Genomic DNA, 15,987 nt, shown 5'->3' on the forward strand with positions numbered 1-15,987 from the left:
ATGACCAGTTTGTTCCTTACAAAATGTCTTTATTCACAGCCTGTAACATAACAGAAATATATTGGACATTGGCGTCTCGTACTGCTGCTACCGATGTCCTCTGCTTCTGGCTAAACGTATTTCCTGTTAATTCAGGAGTATCTCGCCCATCAATACTCAATGTGAGGTGTTAGTTACTCTAGTCTCAAACTAACATGAATTTCCAATACCTAACATGACACAACATAATATACGAATAAAATACAGTCTAACGTATGAACCATTAAACTGACGATGTCACATAACTGATGCTACACATTGCTAGCGCGTTAGCTATCCATGCTAGTGAAAATTAGCGTCTGCATTTCCTAACATAACATACGTATTTAAACATTAAACATGGCTTCAAACATGACGACAAACAAATTTAACATAAATATATCTGATGCTTGTGTACTGCGCCCACCTGTAACATAACAGAAATATATTCTTTAATGGACAGCGTCATCTCGTACTGCTGCTACCGATCAGTGTTGGGAGTAACGCGTTACAAAAGTAATGCATTACTGTAATGCATTACGTTTTGCTGTAACGCAGTAATGTAAGGCATTACAACAAAAAAAACTGGTAATATTTTACTCGGTACAAATCTCAGTAACGCGCGTTACAATGCATTTTAAACCCAAAATCAATTGACTCTACATTCGCGATCGCGAGATGGGCATACGCTCCACTTTTGGAAAAGTGTGAAAGCCGGTCCGTGTGACTCTACACTATGTTAATTAAGCGCTGTTGTTAGCAGGCTCCATGAGCTGGACACCGACTCACGGAGCGGGTCAGAGCGCAGCCGACCCGGCACACCAAGGATCAACAGCTGAGGCGCGGCGGCGAAAAGGCGGCGGCGAAAAGGCGGAGGCTCCGATTCTCCCCGTCGGTTTTGAACCGCTTTTATGTCCGCGTCATAACGCTTTTGGTGCGAGTTTAAAACAGTAGGTTTATTTCAAAACGCGAGCGTCAGACGCTGTCAGAGCGTTTATGAACAGTGTTTTAGAGCTCCCCTAAATGTCTCAGGTAGGCTTTCAGGTAATTTCGCAGCATACAGCGCCTTAAGGTCATTAAAAAAGACGAACGGCAAATCTGGAATGAAAAATGGCCCTGTTATTTCATCCCCGAATCCCATTCGTGAACACAATATCTAATATCAGTTAACGAGTCGTTTTCCGTTTCTCGTTTTCCGTTTTTTAAACGAATAACGGGATACGAGTCATTTTCCGTTTTTCGTTCTTTTATTTTGAAGCGAAAAACATCACATCCTGCTGTGTAATGAGCTGCATTGAACACAAGAAGATCTATTGAGAACAAAAAATCCATATTTCCTTTTATTTTGGCGAAAAGTAATGCAAAAGTAATGTAAAAGTAGTGTAATGCCTTACAATTCAAAGACAGTAATATTGTAATGTAACTGATTACTTTGAAATGACAGTAACAAGTAATAAATAATGCATTACGCTTTTGAAGTAACTTGCCCAACACTGCTACCGATGTCCTCTGCTTATGGCTGAACATGTTTCCTGTTAATTCAGGAGTATATCACCAGTCAATCACAGTCTCGCTACTAACACCTAGCAGTGAGAATATCACCCTGCAGTTGCTCCAAGCAGGTGCATTTTCGGGTACACTAAGCATCTACATAAATACATCTTACCAGGAAAATAATAGTTGGGGGGCTCTTGTAAGAACAATAACAAATAACAATATACTTGGCATTGTCTGAGCTATTAATCTGACCAGGGCGCCACACAAACATCCGGGTCAAGCGACGTGTTTACTTCCTCTATGACCTACCGCTAGCTAAGCCAAACCACCCGATCAAGGCCCATATAAAATTAACCAACAATAATGATCAACTGCCATCACCCTCAGCAAAGCATTGTCATACGTTGGGATGGATTAATTTGAACGATAAAAGCGACATTCATGGGAAGTTAGCTAGCATAAATGTCGGTTGTTAGCATCGTAATAAACTAGCAAATTTGCGACTTTAAACTAGCAAATTAAACTAGCCTTTTTTTCTCAGAATATTGCCCACCTCTCTCAGCTCCCCCCCTACATTTGCCCTAATACGCCGTTGTAAAAATGCTTCCAGGAATTTGACTTATTCAAATTTGTGGGACACATACTTTTCTTCATAAATCAGTCATTAACAGCCATCAGGATGAAATTCACTGGAGATAAAATAACAAGCATCACTAGTTTTTCACCAATATGTCTTGCGAGGGGTGTACATCAAAGTTCCGGAAATTGGAAAGGGGTGCATTTCCAGCTAATTAAATACAAGCAAATTATGATTTGCTCTCATAGTTGAATATGAGTAGCTTTACATTTTTTTTAAAAGTTTGACACAGTTTAATTAGGGCTCCATGAAACGAAAGTGCTAGCATGGCGTATTACAGTAAGAGGCTTACCTCAAAAAGAGCCATTAGTGCTATTAGAATTGACCAAGGAGACGTCACTACAGATCCATAGAAACACATTTAAATAGATCATTTACGTTTGTTAATGACTACTAGCCCCCCGGTCCATCAATCTAATTATCCCAAGAATACAGGCAACCACACACTTTTTAGTGATGGATTGGAAATTTTCTAGGTTTTGGCAATGCAGAAGTCCAGGCAAAGAAATGAGACTTAAATCCACATGATATGGCAGCATTATCTGACAGGCTTCCAACTGAGTCATAAAAACAGAACCAGAGAGACAGGCCCATTTATAAAAATGTATGGTTTCACAGAACATGCCAATGCTACTCTCACCCCTAATTGCAAATACTGTGAGCATGCTTATTTAAAGCAAGAAAAATAAGAGTGTACTTTTGGAGGTGAATGTATTTTATTCATCTTTTGTTTTCCTTTGTGGATAGGAATTGAAAATACATACACTATGCATGCATTAGGACTGCAATTAGAGTAAATCACTAAGCTGATGAAATGTCTCTCCATTTTCAAGCAAGATGAAATAAACATACGTCAAGTATGATATTTATTAAGCTCCCTCAGCAACCTTTTTTTCATCCCTGTTCCTTAAGAATGCCTCATGACGAGATGCAATTCAATAATGCAAGATTCTGCACAGCATCAACATCATGATAAACAGCACTCTGTCCACTGACTGTCCTTGTATTCAGGGCCGGCCCGTGGCATAGGCCGTATAGGCAAATGCTAAGGGCGCTGTCCATCGGGGGGCGCCACGCCAGTGCCACAAATGGTAAAAGTTGGTACAAGACATAATCCCACGTTAATTAAAACGCAAAGCAAAGCCTATTTAATAGAAATAATATTTGTAACAACATTACAAACCCCCCCTCCCATGCACGGTGCGCCCCCTCCCTTCCCGTAGCCTATCATGATTCTTTTTGGACGTCATCACATCAAAAAATCAACACAAGATGTCAAAACGGCCAAAACTGTCCGGTGCCCATGGAAGAAAAAAAAGAAAAGAAGAGGAGGAGAAACGAGAAAAAGACAGAGGTAACGTTACATAAAATTATTTATCTGTTACAGATAGACACCTGGCTTTTTAGCATTAGGATAACGTTACATGATTCGCTAATTGCTAATCAATAAATAGCTAACGTTAGTTGACTGTTTTAACGTCAGTTAATATTGTGGAGGGGGCTAAGTTGTTATGGAAAGTAATAATGTAACGTTAGGTAATTACAGTACTCCCACCTTACATTCCTCAGGGACATTTGTATTAGATCTTTTAAGCAGGTGTTTACATTTGTTTACATTTTTATTGCCTTCTGGTTAGCTAACGTTTGCCCTGCTGGTAATAGTCACTTTTCCACCCCTTTATATATTATAGTTGTAAGCCTAGTTGTTAAAGTGCACATCATTAATGTTAATTAAGCAATATCACATGAGAGAGAATGCTGTTTTGAATATCAGCACTGCTGTGATTCGGTCAAAGATAATCATAACATAACATTCTCATATATATTACTGCTACTTTGCATTCTGCTATTCAGCATTTCACTGTAATGATGACAATAAATTGAATCTAATCTAATTTGCATATCAGTTAACATCATACATATATCTCTTTGGTTTTTCATTTATATTATATCATTTCATTTTATTCCTGGAATCATATGTTTTTATTATTAGACTGTAATACTCAATGGTGTCACATACTCCTCTCTTCAGATGCACTGTTGAAGTTTCTAAATCCCACCCCTGGACCATCTACCACATCTACCACTGCTGCCTCCACCTCAGCAGCACAACCCACCAGTGATGCAGCATCAGCAGCACAAACCAGCCATGATGCAGCAGCATCAAGCGGTCTTCCTGTTGCCCCCATCTTTAATCTCTTGTTTTGTGCAGTGCCTTATTTATATTGTTTTTTTAATTTATTTTATGCAACTTGTTGACACGTTTTATTTTGTGTTTAGTTAGATCCTATACTTAAGACTATTTATGAATGTATGTAAAAATGATTGTATTTCATATATTCATTTGATTTTTTGTATTCATTTATTTATTCATAATTGTTTTATCTTGTTAACTATTCTGATTGTGAATTTGCTTTCTTTAAGTAAAAAAAAGGTCAAAGACAAAGCTATTCGGTTTCTTGTGAGTACACTGCCGATGCAAGGGGGGCGCCACCTAAAATCTTGCCTAGGGCTCCAGATTGGCTAGGGCCGGGCCTGCTTGTATTTATAACATCTACTGAAAATGAATCTTACAAAGACTTGCATAATTTGGGATTGAGTCATGTTAAAACCGCTCTGTCTGTATTCAGTTTACACTGCAGCTGGACTTAGGACCAGACTTTCCTCAGGATGTATTACAAGTAACTCATGCTACTGTGAGACCTTTAATTGGCAGTAGTGGTAACATTCTGTAGAAGCCAATGTATCACTGAAACATATCAAGCCACAGGGTGTTGGTTTCATTCAACAGATTTTTATTGGAATTGGGTCCGATATGCACTGCTGTTTTATTAGTCGTCAACCCCTGACCACTGGCAAAGAATAGACAGTCCTGTCAATTTGAATCTGATATCAGGCCGACCACATGTGTCTGAGGATGGTGTAAGCAGGCGTTGAACTGGAATTTGATGGGATTTGGAGGTTGAGCTTCTCTGGGAGGTACAGCATCAGTTTTTCAAAATCAATGCCTATCCCCGATTATTTGAGAAAGAAAAAAGACTCTTAAGTAAAAAAAAAAAAAGTCAATAAAAATGTATCCATAGTTCAGTCAACAAAATATCTTTTCTCAAAACTTAACATGTATTAATTATTTAAAGTTAGTACAGAGTCTCACGCATCCTGCATTTGGAAGGCCAGTAAACAACGTGTAGGCTAGTAGTCATGAAGAAGCTTTTTAGCATCTAGCTGGTTCAGTAGAGGTTGCACTTTTGCTATATTGCATATGTGATAAATGCAATTTTGGTCAATTAATTAAAATAAATTAAAATAAATAAATTTGAGGTTAGAACCTATATTTTAAAAAGAGCATCTTATACAATGCACATACTTGCATTAGGCATGCCACTGCCATGTGTGAAAATGAGAAGTGCGAGACACCTAAGAGTAAAATGAATAAGAGCTGGTGAAAGCGGGGAGTCCGGGTGTGTTGTTTCCTCGTGGCGTGTCTTCCATTTAATGTTTTTACATACTTGGCATTTTGGATTTTGTACCATATAATCCCATGTATGCAGTGATGCTTTTGATAGATCTTATTAGTTAGCCAGCTGCCAACAGCTCCGGGGCCTATGACTTATCAGCCTTGGGTATGAATGTATCAACCTTGGCCACTGGATATCATGAAGACTGGATGTGAATGGGTAGGAGGAGGGTTGCGCCAGTAAAATGACAAATAACTGCAGAGAGGAGACTGTATTGAAAGTTTGATAGCAACAATATGATAACAAAAGACGATTTAATGATTTAACTAGTGTGAATTCCCAAAGTCAACTCATGGAGGAGAAACATATCTAGCTGTAGCTTTATTGTAGCTGTTCACCAAACCTTGCATGTTATGTGTACATTTTATGGTATTATGGTGTTGGGGGCTGCTTTAAATTGATCAAGGGATCAACTAATGTGTTTGGCCATGACTGGTATGATACAGCCTCTAACCTGCCTGAAAACGCCATTCTACACCCAGTCTGCACTGCGTTTTCACTGAGCTTTGTGTTTTGGCCTTCAGTCACAAAACTAGGGGGGAGGCACAGTGGTGAAGTCTTATTCAATTTATCCAAGTGAACACAGATATGATCCCACAACACATGTAGTCGGAAAAAATAGCAGCAAATTACTCACTCCCCATTAGCATGTCTTGCTGGAGCGCATGGGTGCATAAAAAAAAGAAATTATCCAGATCTCAGTTTTTGTTTGAGTCTGACCTTCCATGCATCCTTTGGTGAATCGTTTCAGTAAATCCTGACAGCACTTGTGTGTCCAAAGAACAGGATCAGTAACACATGACTGCGTTAGTTGCTCAGAGAAATTCTAAGGACATTAGAAAGAGTCTGGGTTATGGAAGTTATAGAGTCTTGAGAAGGCAACGCAATATGCCAGGTGTTAAAAAAAAAACCAGCACATGTGAATCTTTGTAGGAAGCAGTAGCAGTTTGCTGGTGGGAAAAACGACACACACAGACAACCCCGGGTCCATGTTTACAGTGTTTTCACCTGCAGTGTATATGGAAATTATGTGAAACAGTGCATCATTTGGCAAAGAAAAGCAGCACTTCATTTGGAAGACCGATGTGGTTAGCAGTGTTTTTCTCTGGGTTCATTTAAATGAGGACTGTGTATATTGCAAGTCACAGAGAAGCAGCTCATCATCACCAATTAGCTGCATTGACAGGCCGTGGAATTAATTTTGCTCCCTGAAGAACATGACATTGCTCATTCTTTTCTTTCTAACACAATTAGTTTGAACGTAATTCAATTCAACGTGTGATAGTTAAACCTACGTATACTCAATGTCACTGCACTTTTACAACAAATCAAATTTGACTGCAAAGTGAATATGAGCTCAATAAGATGAAGAACTAATGAGAGACTTTCTGGCTGATTCTGTAAATGGTCTACAGAATCTCTATTAGTCCTGTGATCTTGAGCAATTTAGTGAGAATATGTCGGTGCTACATCAAAATAAAAGGGAATGGAGACTTCACTCCATTAAAGGTCTCTGGAGATGCTCAGTTATCAGTGAATGTGCATGAGGACACTGACAATTGGCCTGTAGGAATACAGGTCCCTGTCATTATAGAGCTAAACTAGAGCTTATTCAGTTGAAGCACTACAGCCAAAATTAATATTCTCACAGGCAATCAAGTCAGTCGCTCAGTAACTGCTGATAAACTAACCCTAGAAAGTCTCTCTCAATTGAATCGCAAATTTGATTCTGCAATTGTGATTTAACATTGTTTTTGCACACATTGTTAATTGAATTTGCTCCTGGCAGATAGTAAAAAACTTAGAAAGAAGGGTTTAAAGGTTTGGATGGTTTTACCTTGTAGACCTGCTGAAACATACACATAAGGTCAGCCCAGTCTCTGTTACGGCCCATGAGAGCTTCTGTATTGGAGAAGCATATGTGAATTGCATACTGTCATACACAGTAAAGCATGCTGAAATATTTGCATGGGGAAGTCATTGCATATGATTAGGGGCATGAGGTAACAAGCAATTGTTATGGTTTTACTATTCATATTCTGTCTAAACGATGTTTGATTGAGACAGGGGGCGGTCGGATTGACTGCACCACCTGTGAGAAGATAATTATGGTTTGATTGACGGAGCTTGGGATGGATACCTAAATGGCTCGTTAAATGAAGTGAAATAAACTCCATGTATGTATTGAGTGCAGTTATATTTAGAGTTGACATCAATTTCAAATATAGTGAATACCATGTCATGTACACTTACCTGTGCTCTCCTGTCCCTGACTCCCATGGTGTGCAGTTAAAGGAGCCCCGGGGAAATAAGAACTGTGTAGGGGTGGTGAATATATGTCAAGCTTGGTTAACTTTGTTGGGGTTTTTGGACACTTTAGCTATAAATGGATTCATTAATGTAATATTAGTATTTTGTTATGTAAAATAGGTCATCTGAAAGCACTCTATAAAAGGATGTCTTTTGTTTCAGTGTGTAAGTAGCCCTGGTGCCATGCTGTCACTTGGCTCCTCCTCTCATGCTCCAAACCAAATGTAAATTTATGGATAGAAAAGGGCACAAGCCCTCAACTATCTACCATGCACATGCATTTAGACTAGAGAATAGAGAGTGTGTATGTAGTACTTGGAGTGGTAGCTGGTCTTGTCACATGCAGCTGTAATTAACTGGTTAAAACCATGTCAATAATATCTTAATTGAAAAAAGTTATAGATCACTTCACCAAAAATTAGATTGCTCCAAAACCTTCAGTTTCACTGTTCTATAGTTTTACATTTTTTTTACTTAGTTTTGAAACCTGATTGGAAGACTGACATTGCATTTTGGAAAGAAACAATTTCCTCAAGTAGTGTAAAAAAAAGATCACATTTTCATATGCATTAGATGTAAGTCTGGGAAAAAAGAGAGACAGATAGGACTGCATAGCTGAAATACAGAGTTTACGAGGAGCAGCAAAGGTAAATGGTACTGTGAGACAGCTTGGCGGTAATCATGACACCGTGAAATGGAACCTCACCGATCTGTGAGCCGGGCAATTTTCCATCGTTTGAGGTCAGGAAAACTGTGCGACAACTTCCCCCTGCTTTTGTGTCATAAAGGGTTGTTTGGGTTGCATATGTCATAAACGTCAGTTTCTTATTTGTGATCAAAAACATGTTCAGTCACAAAGTAAAAATAATTTCTACGTGGGTGTTGTGGCTACTGGCAGAATATGGACCAATCTAATCCTAATATGTGTACTGTTCTACCAAGCCAAATCATGAAAATGTGTTTGTTCATTAATATGTGACATGTCTGCCAACAGCATGGCGAGCATAAGATCCACTGTGAACAGCATTACATCGATTGACCTTTTTTTAGCTCAGCTGTGTTTTTCTATAATCTTTTATAATAATAAAGAAGGAAGAGTATGCATTTTAATAAACATCCGAATATCAATGAGAACAGCAAAGCATCTCCTATTGCTCTTTGTTGGGAATTCAGGTTGACACTGCTGGCTAGTGACTTGCCCAGCAGCTCATATCGATGATTGATCATTGTGGCGCGGTTTAGGGTTGAAGCAATGACGGCTCTTCTGCCAAGATGAGGCAATACTATTTGTCAGGGTTGTTGATTGATTCCTCATCTTAATGCCACAGTTTCAGGCCTTTATCTCAAGGTAACATTTTGTGGGGGAGTGAAATTGTGGAAGAGAGCCAGGGCTGACATATTTGTACTTCATCTCAGGGCAAATCACCATTTGCGTCATTACATTACTGCACATAATGGTTTTACTGACGAGCAGCCCAAGATCCTGCCAGCAGATATATACAAGAAGTTTTTTTTGTACAGTAGTAGCATTTCAGTAAAATGAACTGAAACTTTCATGTCACAAATCAAATAAGAGCTTTAAGACAAATACATACGGACAAAGCTCTTGTAACGTCAAACGTTAATTGTACTTCTTTTTAGTCAAACCTGTGGGGGCATAGCTTCGATTCATAATTTATTACGAATCACACCTGTCAGGATCTGAAGGCTGCAGTCATAGAAAAGCACATGTTGGATGACTTAAAAGCTAATTACATTTGGGATTTGTTACTTGACTTATCTTCTGCTGCCCGAGCCCACAGACCATTGTCGCTTTATTGCACTTAGTATGACATTCATATTGTATAAAAACATTTTAACTTAGTTTTTTTTGTACTGCTGCCTCGATTCAGCATAATGGCAAAGACAACCTCTAATTTCCCCATCACTCTGATGTTACCATTACAATCCACAAGAAAGATGACAGAACATGCTTTTTTTTCAAGGCAACTTTACACAAGGAATGTTGAAATGTTTCTCTTTGTGTATCCCTCTCAGAGATCCCACACAGGTTCTCACCCCCAACTCCAACTCTCATCTGGACGCATGGTTAAGACCCCTTGGTGACCTACATAATAGGACATTCACTCTGATATCAAGCTGTAGTTGCGCAGGAATATATCATGTTAAATTGAAATATGAGAACTGATAAATATGCATCATATGGGTAATTTAGCTCCCTGATAATCCATTTTACATAGCTTGAAGCATCATGACTTTTTACGTAGGAAGTGAAATGCCGAGGCCAATCTCCATTCATTCACAACAAACCACTTTACAGAAACAATTTTCTTCTGTTTTCTATTCATGCCATTAAGATATATGTTAAATTCATTATGATTTGAAACAGTTAGTTCTTTCCACTTCCATAATTAAGGCTAAAAGAATAAATACGTCTTATATTTAATTGTGTGCACTTCTGGAGTCTCAACTTGGGAAGAATGGGGGGGGGGGGTTAAACACACTTATCATGTCACATCTGTTATTTTGTAACATTTAGTCGCACTTCTATGCATTTTTCCCTTTTTAATGGCCTCCTCTCAGCACCAGCTTTTCTCTTTTGTCTTTGTCTTTTCTCCGCACTGCTCAACCACATGCACGCCATGCATTGACTGAACATGTTTATCCCTATGTGCGTATGACAACAAGAGGGGATCATACCATCAGGTTAAATACAACTGCTCCTTGTTATTTTCATTTCATTCTTGTAATTTTAACACTGGCCTGCAGTGCAAGTTTTTCCAGTGCTCCCAGTGGCCAGTCCAACAGTATTATTTATGAAACAATGTGTAGCATCCGCACTAAATGTTTTTCTACGTAGAGTGTGTGTGTTTTCAGCAATCAGCCTGGTGGCTTCTTTAAGCATAACAACAATCAGTAGTAAGTAAGTGAACTATTTATTTATCTATTTTTTACTTTCCAGACTTTGCTACTTTACAAAATCCATATTTGCAGGTGGTTTATTATATCTATTCTTTCTATGTAGTTTATTATATCTGTCATCATCGAATTACCAATAAATTGGACAGATACAATAAATGAATGTGTTCACAGCAATGATTTTAAACACAAAAGCTATATGAAAAAATAAATCACAAATTCATACTGATGATATATGTATTAGAAGCATTAGAATATATTATTAATTACTATGGCATGTATTTCTACAACTGATAATGATAATTTCATCAGCTGCAGCAGCTCCACAGCTGAGTGCAGCCGACCTAAGTGTCGATGGGGCCCCTTCCTTTGCCGTCGGCGTGGAGACTGCGCTGATGAAATATTGAGTGGAATATGATTTGAGATTTGAGCTGGCTTATATCTTTTACACTGAAAAATGCTTATAGAATAGTAATAGCGCACTAGCACATGCACAAATAACTGGTTTGAATGTTTATGTAAAAGTGGATAAATATTGTGTGGTATAAAGCAAAATTAAATGAGTGATGGGAAACAATTTCTACAGTTTGCTTCACTTCAACATTTCACCATCTATCAATTTCTCCTGTCCATAATGTGAGTCTACCTGGGTCAGAGTTTCCATACACTTGCTCACATTCTCCCATCAGCTTTGCTTTTACAGGGAGTGGGAAGTGGCAGGCATCTCTTTCAGGGCCCATTTTGTGCGTACGCAACGGTAATAAATTAGATCCCAGACCAGCTGTTTTTAGTGACAAAGCTCAAAAAAAATCTCTTTTTCTGTACACAAACTTAGTAACATTATGGACCATGTGTATTGCTGATAGAAAAAAGGTACTTTAAATGTATGGAGAATGAGGTGACAGATTGCAATTTTGGTCATTTTATTACAAATTGTTCGCAACTTCACTCAAGTTCTAACCTATATAAACACTATGGGACTTAACAAAGGTAGACTCAGGTGGCAGATTGAGTCTCATGGAAGCACAATATGACCATCCAACACAATATACATTTCTGAATGACAATAAACTGATACATCTGTCAAGTACAAAATTAGGTAACGTGCATTTTAGTCAAAACAATCTGATGAAATTATTTAACTGTGTAAAGCAATATCACCTGACGTTAAAATGCGCTTATTCATCTATAGGGTTGGGCATCGTTTGGATTTTACCGATTCCGATCCCGATCCTCTGTTTCGATTCCTGTTCTAAACGATTCTCGATTCTGATTCTTTGAGGTGCAGGTCAACAGGTCCAGTGTTGCCACAGTTACTTTGAAAAAGTAATCTGAATACTGACTACTCCTTTAAAAAGTAACTTAGTTAAATTACTGACTACTTGATTTTAAAAGTAACTAAGTTAGATTGCAAGTTACTTTATTAGTTACATTCAACAGCTGCCAATACTCACTTTATTGATGTGCTTTTTTAACAGTAACATCAACAATGTATCCACTGACATTTTAAGTTGCACTTGAAAACTATGTCCTGATAGAAAATACATGTTTTTATATACAAAAATAAAGACAGTCTTTCTTGACTTCACTTAACTTAAATAATTGTTTGCATATTGTAATGGCAGTAACATCATGAATGAACATTTTATAAATATTGAACCGGCATTAGAGCAGCAAGGATTGGTTTTATGAAACAAATGAGCACAGTCCTCAAGTATGAGCGGCGTGATGACGAAGGGAGGGGGCAGGGCCAGCAAGCAGCGAGACATTTCTCCACTAAACACTCAAGAGAGACTCCGCTCGCATTTCAGCACAGACTGAGTTGGCAGGAGCTCCGTGAAATCGAGAACTCGTCTTGTTTATTCACACGCTGCGCCTTTTCACCGTCACCGGGCGGGACCTGCTCGTTTAATGTGGTTGTGCCATGCTGTGACTCTAAATGTTTTTTCAAGTTTGACGTTGTATTCTTGAAAGTAGACAACACTTTGTTGTTAACACAGAGTGTACAACAAACCTTTATTTTGCCATCTTTTGCTGAGATTAAGTCGAAATAATGCTTGTATTTCCAGCTGGAAAATGCGTATCTCTCCCCCTCCATTGTTTACGTTTCTGCCGGTATAGCTACTACACGCGACCGTCCCTAAAGGTGTCGGCTAACATACGTCACCCCCGAGACGCACGAAGAAAGCAGATCTTTTTTTTTTACTGACAAAAATAGTAACGCGCCGTGTATTTGGATAAGTAACTTTAATCTGACTACTGGTTTGGCAATAGTAGCGCGTTAGACTACTCGTTACTGAAAAAAGTAGTCCGACTACAGTAACGCGTTACTAGCACGTAGTTTTCCACATATGTTGCACTGTGCTAATCCATCTTTGTTCAAATTAAAATTAAGTCAGACTTTCGAGCGGCGTCTTCTTCTGCCATCCATGTTGAGTGAGGGACGTTCTTCGTTCTATCGTGGAGTCTCCGCACGCCGGGCGGAGTAATACAAACAAAGTAGTACGAGCGGAGTAACAAACAAACTGGCGCGGAGTCTCCGCACGCTGGGCAGTGTAATACAAACAAACTAGTGCGAGCGGAGTAAAACAAACAAACTAGTGCGGACGTTTAAGAACCGAAAAAAAAGGATCGCAATTCCAACAGCTTCTTAACGGTTCCGGAACCGGAGGTTAGGAACCGGTTCCTATTTGGAACCGGATCTCGATGCCCAACCCTATTCATCTACTTGAATCCCAGTGGTTTTCTTATTATCTCACTTCTTGAATCTTTGAAAAGGCCCTACCTTCTGGCAATATGTACAGAATTACTAACATTGAACTGATGATATAGACATGATATCTATATCTCTTTTATTGACCTCTGAGTTGTTCAGGTCTTGTCAGACTTGTCTGGGTTATTTCCAACAGATGGTTTAAACTTACCCTTAACCTCAAACTTTCACTACATAATTGAGGTATGGTTTCCCCAAGCCATTACCTCACCCACCACCAACCTCTGTTAAACACCGTCTGGGCCTTAGTTGAGCCCCTGACAATCCCTGGCTTATTTATGTGAAATTAGTTTCCATGGTTTTTTTCCCCCCACGCTGTTTGCTCATACCTTTGCAGCTAAAAGCATCCTCTAGCTGGACCTTGTTAAGAGATTTTCAAGAGGCAGTGAGAGCTGAATCAAAGGAATTATTTTTTGAATTATTATTTAAATGCATAAAATGTCTCATAAAATAGGATAAATCTCAATGTTTTGGTTGGCTATCACACTCACAGCTTATTATTAGCAGAGCTAATAAACAAATGTGACTATAGAGACACACTACTGAGGCCAGGGAATAATATTGCCTTCAAATATCTGAAAATGAATGACCAATGTGCATGCTGCATCAAACGGAGACGCTATTTTGTAAGTTACTATGTTAAATAAATGTATAAAATGACCAATGTCCATAAAATATATGTTCTGTCTAACATTGTCCACTGCTGCAGCACATCTATTCAGCCTGTCTGAAACAGTGTTAACAGCTGAAAAGTCCAGTCGGCTCTGATTGGTTAGCTCTGACAGGCCTGAGCAGGTGCTTCCCACTCACTCCAAATGCAACACGGACAACAATAACCCCAGATTGTGCAACTATTAGTAATTCAAACAAGGGTTTTTAAGTGTTTGTACTGGGAAGTTGATTTACCTAAAAAAAAAAAAAAAAGGTCTGCTGAGTAACAGAGGTCTCTTTTCCAGTGCATGTCATGTAATGTCTATGGGAAAACGTTTTGGGCCTGGAGCTCAAATTCCACTGTTTGGTCACTATGTGAAATTGGCTTCAAAACACAGTGCTCTTCCTCTGGGCCTGATCCAGAAGGCCATGCTTCTGGTCTTTCAGTGTTTCAGTTAAAGGGATATTGTTTGGCAATATCTGAATTTGCACATTGACATTTTATATTTTGTCTATTTTACGTTTATGCCGATTATTAAAGGAAAACACCACCGCATTTCCATACTGAACTATGTTCTGCTCTGATCTTAGACGAGGTGATACATACCTCCCTCTCCTCTGTGCGTGCACTCAATGGCTCTTGCGCGCACTCCGCGCAGCGCTAATTTGCTAGCATGCAATAACAACTGGAAGCACTTCGACGTCGGTGCAGTAATATCATCACTCAAAACATGACGGTATACCTTCTGCTTGTTTTCACAACCCTGTACGATGCACGTTATAACCATGATGTTTGATTGTTCACAAACTGTCTTACTACAACCTGATGCTTCCTCAACTGTGCACAAACTACTACAGGTAGTGCAGGCGACGGCGTGCAGGTCACGTAGGTTCTATTGGCGGAAGTAAGAGGGGGAGCGGAGTGATGATATTACTGCGCCGACGTCGAAGTGCTTCCAGTTGTTATTCCGCCATACTATATAGTTATCCTTGTTATCCGCTTAGACAAATTGGCATGTTTCATTTCGTGTAACCAAACTTGGGTCGTGTAACTACTCACGTAACAGTATTTAAATAGGACAACGTGGAAGTGCTTGGTCGCTTCTAACTTCACCCCCCTTTGGATCCTAAGGAATATACTGGGACAAGCTACATGCTAGCAAATTAGCGCTGCGCGGAGTGCGCGCAAGAGCCATTGAGTGCACGCACAGAGGAGAGGGAGGTATGTATCACCTCGTCTAAGATCAGAGCAGAACATAGTTCAGTCTGGAAATGCAGTGGTGTTTTCCTTTAAAGCGGTAAATCAGAAGTAAATATTTGGATGATTACATGATCTTACTTCTACTCCAGTGATATTATTCTAAAGTAACAATACTCTTTCTTGAGTACAGTTTTTGGTTATTACCCAGCTCTGCATGTGGGGACATACAGTATACACACACATACAGTTTTTTATTTTTAGACTAAATGGGGACAATTGCATGACCCCATAATGTAATTCAGAAAATTTTAGGGGGAAGACTTGGTTTAAGGTTAGGTTTAGGTTGTATACAAGGGTCAGGAATAGGCTGGTAGCAGTTTTGGTAAGGGCTAGGTAAGTCTCCAGGAAAATAATGTAAGTCAATATAATGTCCCCAATGACTGTGTGTGTGTGTGTGTGTGTG

This window comes from Eutrigla gurnardus (genome assembly GCF_963514095.1).
Source record: "Eutrigla gurnardus genome assembly, chromosome: 12".
In the NCBI taxonomy this organism is placed as follows: domain Eukaryota; kingdom Metazoa; phylum Chordata; class Actinopteri; order Perciformes; family Triglidae; genus Eutrigla; species Eutrigla gurnardus.